Consider the following 10,573-nt stretch of genomic DNA (forward strand, 5'->3'; position numbering starts at 1 on the left):
TCTAATGGATTTCACAGAGATTGCTCCTACATGTGAAGTTAAACCTGCACTTAACACTTTTGCTAAATTGGGGCCTCAATTCCCATTTAAATCAATAAGCTGGGAGCATGAAGTACTTCCCAGGCCTGGGTGCTTGGGCGTCATTTCATTGCGGTGAGGGATAAAAGCTTCTTTTATATTGGTCTAATAAGGTGGTCTGCTGTAGGCCAGAGGGTTGGAGAGGTAGAAAATGATCATGAGTAATCTTTTGCTGCAGAGATCAGAGTCTCTGGCTTCCAAGAGAGCTGGGTGACAGCATGTCCTGGCTAAGTGTGTGGCTTTGGCGAGCTGCGGGCACAGTTCCTGTGAGAACAGATGCAAGAACTGTTGTGGGACAGGTCTTGTTTTGTGTCGGAAATGACATCAGTACCATTCAGACCCGGACTAGTATGGGAGGAGTATTTCACCATTCTGTCTGCTTCTGTGTTACAGGCTGACCGTTTTTTAATGCATTCTGCACCTCTCAAAATTATACAGTCAAGGCAGCAAAGGTGGAATGGATCCTTTCTGATAAGGCTGAAGCTTCTCTTCATCTACTGCCCAGATTGACCTGCTTATGTTCTTCTGGATCTACCAGATGCACAAACTGAATTTTAAATACAGTGATGTATTTATTGCCCCGTGGGAACAGGGAGAGTGAAACTGGCCTGTACGTTTGCAGTGCTATCAGCGTGCAGGGGTCAACATCTTATATCCTGCTTATTTTCTGCATGAGTGACTGCAGGACAGAACCCTGCGTTGCACATCTCCGTGGCTGTTCTTCCCCAGCTCAGTCCTGTTGGCCCTGTGAAGGGTGATCTGCATGAGCTGGGGACTGTAAGAGCAAAAATTGTCAGACTTGAATTCCTTGACTATTAGGAGCTGAAGGTTACTGCAGTATGTCATTCTAAAGGCAATTTTCTCTGGAACTTCAATGTGGTCGTGGCTTTGTATTATGACCTTGATGTCACAAAGTATTTATAATCTCCTAAAATGAGCCCAGTGGCAAAAAGAAAAACAGTGAGATTTAATAATTTGTTAGGTTTTCTAGACTTTGGTCAGTATTTATAGTCTGCTTAAATTTCCTAGCTTTTGGTGTGGTATGTAGGCAAGGATGCAAGTGGGTGCATTTCTCTGCCAGGCTAACCTATATGCAGCAAGAAGTGAAATTTTCAATCTGTTGAGAGGGAAGCTGTTTCCATGACACTTTGAGCCTAGTTTTGCAAATATCTTTCTCTTTTGCTCTCTCTCTCTTTTCCACTTTCGAAATAGCAATATGTACAATTTGCATGCTAGATGAGTGTGACATGGCTTATTTCATATTTTTGAAGTCTTTTTCGCAAAAAAGTCTAATTTCTTATTTCCTTTCTTCAATAGATATCTCAGATAGTAAGCCAATATTTCTGTTCTTTTGCCACAAGCATTCTTAGGTATATTACAAAGAATATAAAGATATAAAATGAAAGGTACAGACAAATTGCTTTGCTGGATGACGCCAGAAGTCTGTTAAAGCAAACATCCACTCTAAGAAGCTGACTTCTCTCATAGGTTTAAAGGGAAGAGATACAAGCCTAACTCTGAAAACAACAATTATAAAATCTGTCCAAAATAGTTTATTTTTAATCAAGTTAAGGATTGTTTCCTACTTTTTAATTTTAATTCTAATTAACATAGCTACAGCTGCAGTATAATCATCTTAATTATCCTTAATAGTTCCTGGCCTTGAGTTCCACAGGTTAATTTATTTTAAATGTATTTTTCCATCTTTTAATTTTATATTTGCTGCCACCCTCCTCAGATTTTCTTATTTCTAAAAAAAGTGAAGGAACACACATTTTACCTCCTTTCCGTTCATTCTTTTGCATCTTCACAGCTAAGAAGTTGACATTTTTCACTGGCCAAATCTGAGACGCACATAGTATGTTTGCGTTGCCTAAAGCTAGCACTGTAATGCCTGCTTGCATGACTGATCCCTCACATCTGCAGAGAGGGACTGAAAACATACTGGGCTGTAGGTAGTTTTTTCATGCACAAAGCGGGCTTCAGCCCTTGTGTCCAGGAACCCCTTGCTTGGGTTCTTCTCTGAGAAGTGAAGCTGGTTTAAACATCTCCAGGAAGTTAAACGATGCTTGGATTTTACTCATATGTGACATATATTATAAGCTACTTCATTAAATAATAACCATGCGTTTACTCCTGTGCCTGGCATTACCATCCTGTTCCAAGCGTGGGGGCGCTGGGTACAGTTACGGCTACTTTCTTTGAAGGAGCAGAGAGCGTGCTGCTTGTGCCGTGTGCTTTCCGCGTGCCCTGCAGGGCAGTCTCAGAAAGGCTGGGCGTTATTGCTGGGTGCCCCATTTTTAAACATAGTTCTTGTGTGGCTGTGTGTCTTCTGGTATGAAATGGGGTAAGTGTGTGCTTGAGGGCATTGTGAGGACTGACAGGTTGTGGCTGTAGTGCACCTTAAAGATCAGGACTAGCCGTCAGGTCTGACCTGACTGAGAAAGACTGAGCATTTGCAACTTTCGTTGAGTTTGACCCTAAGTATTTAGGGCTGAGACTAATAGTAGAGTCTGCACCATAAGCTATTTTAATGCATACCCACCACATTTAGTCTGGTCATCTCAAAGCACTTTACAGATCACGTCAGTATCATCGTTCCCTTTTCGCTCTTAGTGAAAACAGTTGTTGAGTTGGATGGTTAGCAGCACCTCTAAGTTTCCATTCTACACCAGCAGTAAAACTAAAAACTAGAGTCTAATTTTCATGCGTCCCAGTACAGTGCTCTACAGGAAGCCACACTGGCAGCTTTCAAGTGGTGACTCTTTCTTATGGGAACACACAATGCAATTTATATAGTGCAATTAGTAGAACTAAATTAGCAGGAAACTGAAAGAGCATGCGCGGAGTTCCTGGATCTGGGTTATATCATGGCACTTGACCGACAAAATACACATTCTAAAGGATTTTCCATAATAAATATTCTAAAATGAAAAGGAACACCTGGCAAAGGAGCTGGCTTTCCCAACCTTTCTCTATCCATTTTAGTAAGACTGGATTTTTGGGAGTCATGTTTGCCCTTTCCCTCTGGCAATCACTGTAGCAATATCTGGTCACAGAGTCAGGTCATTTGGAGCATCTTGCTACTCTGCTGTCACAGCAAAACTGCATAAAGAAATAGTCTCCTCCTTATAAAGACATCACACTGATTCTTTAAACCTTTTAATGTCTTCCTAACAAACGACAGCTGGGATCAGTGGATGGTTGAACGAGCTGATGATGAAAACATATCATGGTGGGAAAACTGAAATTCTGACATATGGTAGATAGTTCCTCTGTACCAGAATAGCATCTTTCTGTTGCAAATGGACGTTTCTGTGGAAGGAGCACAAACGGCAGTTTAATCGCCATCCAGCTCTCCCAGAGGCGGGATAGCAGCCCATTCCCCTGCATCGGTGCTGAAGCAGGATTTGCTGTGCGTTTTGAGCTGTGTGTTTACATTCTGCCCATGACTGTAGTATTTAAGTTAGACCACTCAGGGTCTTTGGTTGAAACCTGTCCTTAATTAAAAACATACATGTTTGGGGGAAGTAGAGGGCAGCTAGTTGCCCTGTGGATTGGCTCCCACCTTCTCCATGTTCTTTCTGCCTTACGCAAGAATATTGCTGTTATTCCACACCTCGATATGGAGCCAGGCCAGCTCTAGCAGAGCTCACTAACATACCCTTATCTTTAACCCGCTTGCGTCTCACTCAGTGTACATAGTTTGTTGGGAACAACTGGCTTATTGGTTAGATTAGTGACTGGAAATTAGGGGACTGTAGGTGATGCTGCATGGGACTGCAAGTCATGTAAACTTCTTCATACTTCACTTTTCTCACCTGCAAAGTGTATGAAGATTGTTTCCTGTGCGCTTTGGGACCTTCTGAGGTAGGGAGCCCTATGTTCAATAACGGTGTCGGTGCCCCTTCTGGAGATAGCCTTGCTTTTCTGGAGAATTAAAGGCTGAGAAACCATAGTGGCAGGACTGTTTTTTCAGTGGTTGGTGCCTGCAGTCAGGCCAGCTGTCCAAAACAGCTCAATTCATTGCATGCTAAAGACATTTTAAAAGTCTGGCTTTTCTCTAAGTGTCAGAATTGGAGCTCGTTTCCCTCCGCTCCCCAAATAAACACAGCTTCATTTGTAGGTACCGAAATCTTTTTTTTTTTTTTTTTTCTTTTCAATTCTAGCCACAAATAGGAAACTTTTTCAGCCTGGCCCCCCTCCCTCATCTTTGATCTCCTAACACGCTCCAGTTTATCCAGAGGAAGTGGGACTCTCTTGCCTCCCACAGGCCCTGCACACTGTAGCTCTAGTACTAGAAACATCTGGTGCTTCTTTTCAGTCTGAAATAGTATTCGTGTCAGGTCCAAACAACAGCAGAATAGCCTGCTTTTTTCATGCTCTACAGTGTGGCTCCAATTTGTTACAAAGCCCATTCCACCAGGCCAGAGAAGAAAATGAATCTTCGCAGCCCTGACAACGGTGAGAAGACTCTGATGGTATGTACCTGGAGCAGTGACAGAAGAGGGGAATAATTCTTTTGACATACAGTGAAAAATAATCATCCCTATCAGTGAGCCAGAAGTAATTTTGTTTTCCAAAGCACAGAGACACAACTCAGATGGTTCACAAACTGCTGGTGCTGGTATACGTGATGGTTTGGCAACTGGAAAAAATGCATAGTTGCCTCCTTATTCTCTTCTTATCTCTTTCCCCTCGTATTTTCTCCAGGGTACACTAAGCTAGAAAGAGAGGAACCAGAGAATTACCAGAGGCTTTACAAAATAGGCTGTAGCTTCATCTAATGAATAGAGTATACTGTGCTGGGAGATCTACGGCTGGCTTTCTTCTGGCTTGAATGCATATAAAAAGAAATGTATGAATTTAGTGGAAGCACAACATTATAATGACTGGATTCTGGCCACTTAGATTCTGTACCCAGCTGTGCCACTGAATTAATGTGGGCCTTGGGAAGATAAGTTAATTCCTCACAATTTCAGTTTCCCAGTCAACAAAATACAGGTGCTATTTACTTGCCTTTGAGGTAAGTGGGTGTAAAAGTCCTTTCCTTTAGTGCAAGCCTGACTCAGGGCAGCTATCGATTGTCCTGATCCTTAAAAGAACGGACTAAGCAAAGTGCAGCCCTTATCTTTAGTCTTTATTCAGACAAGCAGCAAACTTCAGGGCAATAACAGAGGGGAAAAAATGAAATGAAATGAAAATAAATATGCTGTACTGTGGTGGGATGGGAGGGCTGCTTAGAATGGCTTATCCACTACTTAACCTTTGATTTCCTTCCCCCCCCCCCCAAAAAAAAAAAATCAGGAGAAAGATGTTACACTCGTTAAGTGCCAATATCCCTTCAGCCTCTCCATATTTTGAGCCTCCTTTGTAATTTTGTCGGTTGGTCATGCTTAATGAAAAGATGTTTGACGCTGAAAGTGTAGATGTCAACCAACACATTTTTGTTTCTGCTGGGTGACCATGGATAAATTATTTTCTCTCTCCATGACTCAGTTACCCCATCTGTAAACAATAGCTGTTAATAGTCCTCATCTTGGTAAACTGAGATATTCTGATGAAAAGATTGACTCTAGTCTACTGACTAAAAAAGAGCTATTGCAAATTCTCCACTGCTAGCGTGATCTTGTGTAGGTCATTTGGGCAAACATAGTATCCGAGGTCAGAATTTCAGAAGGCTCCACTTACTGAATACTGAATTTCTCTGAAAATTCACTTGCTTTTGGGCTGGTGGATAGGGAAATTCCTTGTAGGAAAAATTATACTATTTCTTCGGTTATACAGTGTGGTCTATTTTATTGTGTTGTACTTGTGTGGAGTTGTCTCCCATTGCTCAGAACCATTGCTACTGCTGCAAGGAAGTTTACTTTAAAAATGTAGAACAACAGGAACTAGACTGTGCTAATGATTAAATTATACTGATGGTTGAAGTCTAAATAACAGTTAATACACTAATTTCAGTATAGGAAATATGGAAATATACTAAAAAGGCAGTAAAAGTTCCTCTTGATCCTCATAATTAATGAGAACTGCCACGATCCTTCAATATATTTCCACCCACGCTCTCTTTTATGTTAACAAATGTGTAGGAATGCACAGCAGTCAACCCAGTAGAAAGCCGCCTTTCAGAGCACTTTCAGTGGCACTGTACGAGCCACGTGCACTGCCCTGAGCACTCCTGGAGCCTGATCTTGCTCCTGTTGAATCCTGGCCAACAGGGTAATTTTTTTTTTTTTTTTTCAGTGAGACAGAACGTAGTCAGGCCTTAAGACAAGAACATATCTAAAACACATGTCTAATCTATTTGTACCAAAAAAAGCATGATCAGTCATGCTGAGTATTTCTGGAAGGAAGAGTGCAATTCATATCACTTAACTTTAAACATCTCATTTGATCTAGTTCTAAACCACCCCTATAATTCATGGATGGAAACAGGCATTGTTGGAGAGCAATTAATCTGAGTTATTTTAGAAGTCCGCGGTACTATGAGGGGAACTGCACCCCAGAAGCACCTGTTTCCATGCACTGATTATATGGGAAGTCTAGACTGTTGGCTCAGATGTAGATGTCTGAAGCTAGATGAGAGATTTATTTTCACCTAAGGAGTCACAACAGAATCTGCTGCGTATTAGAGGCTTTGCCATGGCCCTTGGATAGCAAATGCCTGAAAATGTGGTGCCACTGGACTGAACTGTGTTACAAATGTGCAAGGTCTTAATAGTTTAAAAGATGTTTACAAGAGGTTTCTGAACTTTACACTTGGCTTAGAATGGATAAGGTCTAAAGCAGTCACTGATCTTCAAAATAAGTTCTTTCAGCAGTTCTGTAATCAAAGGAAAAATGGCTTTTCTTTAAATTACTGCTTTAATCTTGTTTCTCCCACCAATGTTGGCATTTTGTGCTCTGCCACTAAATGCAGCAGCCTATTTATAGTGTCAACTTGAATGAATAGGAAGAACTTAACGTTCTTGTTGTGGCTGCATCTTTGAGATGATGGAAATCCCATAACTGAAAGTAGACAGCAATGTAGTTACACAGCGTTTCCAAATATGTTTGTTTCTGCCCTCACTCTCAGTCCCGCAAAGTACAACTGCAGGGCAAAGGGATATATTTGACAGGAATTTCGGGGCATGTGGTGGGGAGAAGACTGAAAGAATTCAAATCTGAAACTTCCGTTGACTTCTGAGGTCTTGAGGTCACCTCCTCAGGTGGCCTGTATATGCCCTCTGTAGCCTTTAAAAGTTGGCTGCCTTTTGGGAACAACTATAAGACCATCAGGACTTTAGGAAGCGTAATCTACTGGTAAATGACAGCTAACTTGGCTCCTCAGGTCTTCTGGAGAGGTGCTTCATCTCTTGGTGCTGAGTAATAAAATGGCAAGATTTTTGAATATTTTGGCCATTTCTTATCTGCTGTCCTTATTCAAACATAGCAACCTAGGTATGGCAAAACACAAAATGTATTTGTTCTTTTTGTTTCCCTAGATGCATGCAGGAATATTCCCTTGGTTTTTACATTACTATATCTGTGTAATGCTTCAATTTGTCAGGTTAATTTAGAAGAAAAAGGCTGTGAAGTTTCTCAGGGATCCCAACAGCTTATGCAAATAGTCAGCAAATCAAAATAATCAGTCAAGTGGAAAGAGTTTTGACTAGCTGCGAGAAGCCACTTTTCAAGAAAAAATATATATCCTATCATTTAAAACAGGAGACTAGCATATGCCAGGAGGTTTATCAGACAAATGTGATAGTTTAGAAACATGAGAGATGGCCTTCCAGCTTCCTACATGTAATTGTTCAATTCAAATTCATGGCCTTGCTCACCTGTGTAAAACTACCAAGAGCTCATATATTCATAGGCTGAAATTTAAGTGTCTTGTGTGCTTCTCCTTTACCGGGATCCTCGGCGCAGGCTTGTTTGTCTGCGTGCAGTCCCTTTGAATAAATAGTTATTGGGAAATAGTGGTGGAGCTTTGCGGAAAGATGGCATTTCAAAGTTTATTTTAATTCTGAAGCTTTTCAAATTGTTAGTGAAGAGCAGGTACAAGGGAAGCTGAGTGCACAGCTTGACTGCGAGGACACAAATTCAAGTCTCTAATCTGGGGGAGCCAGGTCGGGTACTTCAGCTACATCTCAGACGATTGCTCTGGCCCAGGATGATCCTTCCCTCTCTCCCTGGAAACTCCCCTGAGAAAGTTTAGTCAGAGGGACATATTGGTCAAAATGATTCAAGGAACTGACTTCAAAGCTGTGAAATTTTTCTGACTTCATCTACCTGGAGCAAGCGGGCCTGGTTCTCCTCTCTGTTCTCCATCAGTGTGGCAGTATACGCTAGCATGAGTGAGAGGGGAATCTGACGCAGTGGTGAAGGTCTGCCTCTTCTTCTGCGTGTATGCAGCGCCTGACGCAACAGCCTGAGATCGATCCTGGGAGGACTCAAGTCACTACTGTAACACAAAACAAATGATAGTCTTTATGATACATAGCTATTTGCACAAAGAGCCCTTGGGACGACTGCATTTTAACGAAGAAAAGTACTTTTAGAAATCAAGTCTTCTGCTGCTGAAATGTAAAAACAATCAGGAACGCACCAGCTTGCAACAGAGCTGTCCTGAAAGCATTTCGGGCCTGGGACCTGGTCCTGTAATAATACGAAACTGAAGACAGGAAATGATACACAATCACTGTGCATACCACAAACTATTGGCAGACAAAACATAACCCCAAACCTGCTGACCTTATTTGTTGTAACGTAGACATAAGACTGTAAATTAAGTGTTTCTATGGAAGTTTTAGTAATAAGAACTAACTAGGATATATAAGATACAACATAAAATTGTGCACTTGATCAAAAATGAAAAGGTTTAACTTCTGAGCAATATCTGACTTGAAATATCCCACCCTGAAGCACCTGGAAACATTAAAGAGGATTTTTTTTCCAAAGCTGCTTTAAAGACACACTGGTCGTCATAAAATACAGGGCTGTAGGTAGTGTTTTCTGTTAGTCTCTGGAGCCCAGAAAGCGAGGTCACCATCACTGTTGCCATTTTATAGGTGAGGAAGGAAATTTGGACTTAAGGATATGAACTGGTGGAGATGGCAAGCCACTGGTGAAGCTGGAAGAACAATCCAGACCTCCAGTTGGAGTCCAGTGTGTGCTTCCATAGGCACTTTCTCTTCTAGCTCATTTCTTCCTGGCGACATACTGTCTCCCTAGGCAACTACAGATTAGAAAGAAGACAAAAAACCTTGTATCCAGAACTGCAAAGCAATGACTTGAGTTTGGATGTAGGGAAAATATCAGGGAAACGCAGTGAGCTAACAGTCAAAGCAGAGGCGTCAGTCAGGTGCTTCAGGCTCTATTTTTGACTTGGGCCAGCCATTTCCCTTTGCTTTGCTTCAGCTTCCTCTCTGCAAGATGGGAAATGAGGATGGTTGCCTACCTCGCACGGTTTGGTTGTCCTGCTGAGGCCACAGCTGTCACATCTCACATTCTGAATGATGCTCAGTTGACCTCTGTTCTTCCTTGCTTTGCCACATGCATCTCCTCCGCTTGCATCTCCACAGGGCTTTTGTGGGCCCATGCGGGACCTGGCATGGGAGGGTGTGGAGCAGAGTTACAGCACCAAATTACAGGACCGTTGCCAGGTGGGACTCTAGTCCATTACTGCACAGCCTGTGGCCCTCCACCGTTTTATCTGATAGGCAAAATCTCATACATTGCCCCTTGGGTGATCTGAGATGTCTGCAAGGCTAGTAAAGTACATTGGATAGTGCTTGTACAAAGCACTTTGACTTCTGTCCAAATTAACGATGCAGGGTCAGGTGGCAGGCAGTAGATCTATCTCTGACCCCGCACGGTCTGTCTCCATCTCATGTCAGTCCAGCCACAGCCCTGGGAGTTATCAGCAGAGGGGACGAGCGATGGTTACGTGCTCAGCCCATCCTTCCTGGCTTTGAGTGCGGGAGCTGCCACAGGCAGCAGGTGCTTTCTCTTTGCTGGGTTCCCTAGGAACTCCCCGCTAATTGGGGCTTTCTCCTTTTCCCAGGAAGCACCTCCACCTCCTCCTGCGCTTCCCACATCAATCAAATTTACTACCGTGTAAGTGCAGGTGTGCTGGGAGAGCTCCTCCTTTTCATTGACCAGAGCCGCGGCAGGGAGGAGGGAGGCCACATCTCTGCCGAGCAAAAGGTGAGCTTCATGATTATTGCTGTCTCTTCTCCTTCTCTTAATGGATGTTAAGGCAAGAGCCGCGTGAAGCCGAGCTATCTATCTATCTGTCTATCTATCTATCTATCTATCTATTTATTTTTGACAGGGAGGGAGCTGCGGGGCCGCGCTCGGAGCCTGCCGCGGGCGCGCCGCCCTTTCGCGCCCTCCCCCTCGGTTTCCGGGAGCGCTCGGGCCCGGCAACCAGAAGGATTTCGGCGCCGGGGGCGGCCGCGGCCCCGGCCCGGCCCCTTTGTTCGAGCGGGAGCGCAGAGCCGGCGCC

The sequence above is a fragment of the Apteryx rowi genome, unplaced genomic scaffold (genome assembly GCF_003343035.1).
Source record: "Apteryx rowi isolate R43461 unplaced genomic scaffold, aptRow1 scaffold_20, whole genome shotgun sequence".
NCBI classification, from domain to species: Eukaryota; Metazoa; Chordata; class Aves; order Apterygiformes; family Apterygidae; genus Apteryx; species Apteryx rowi.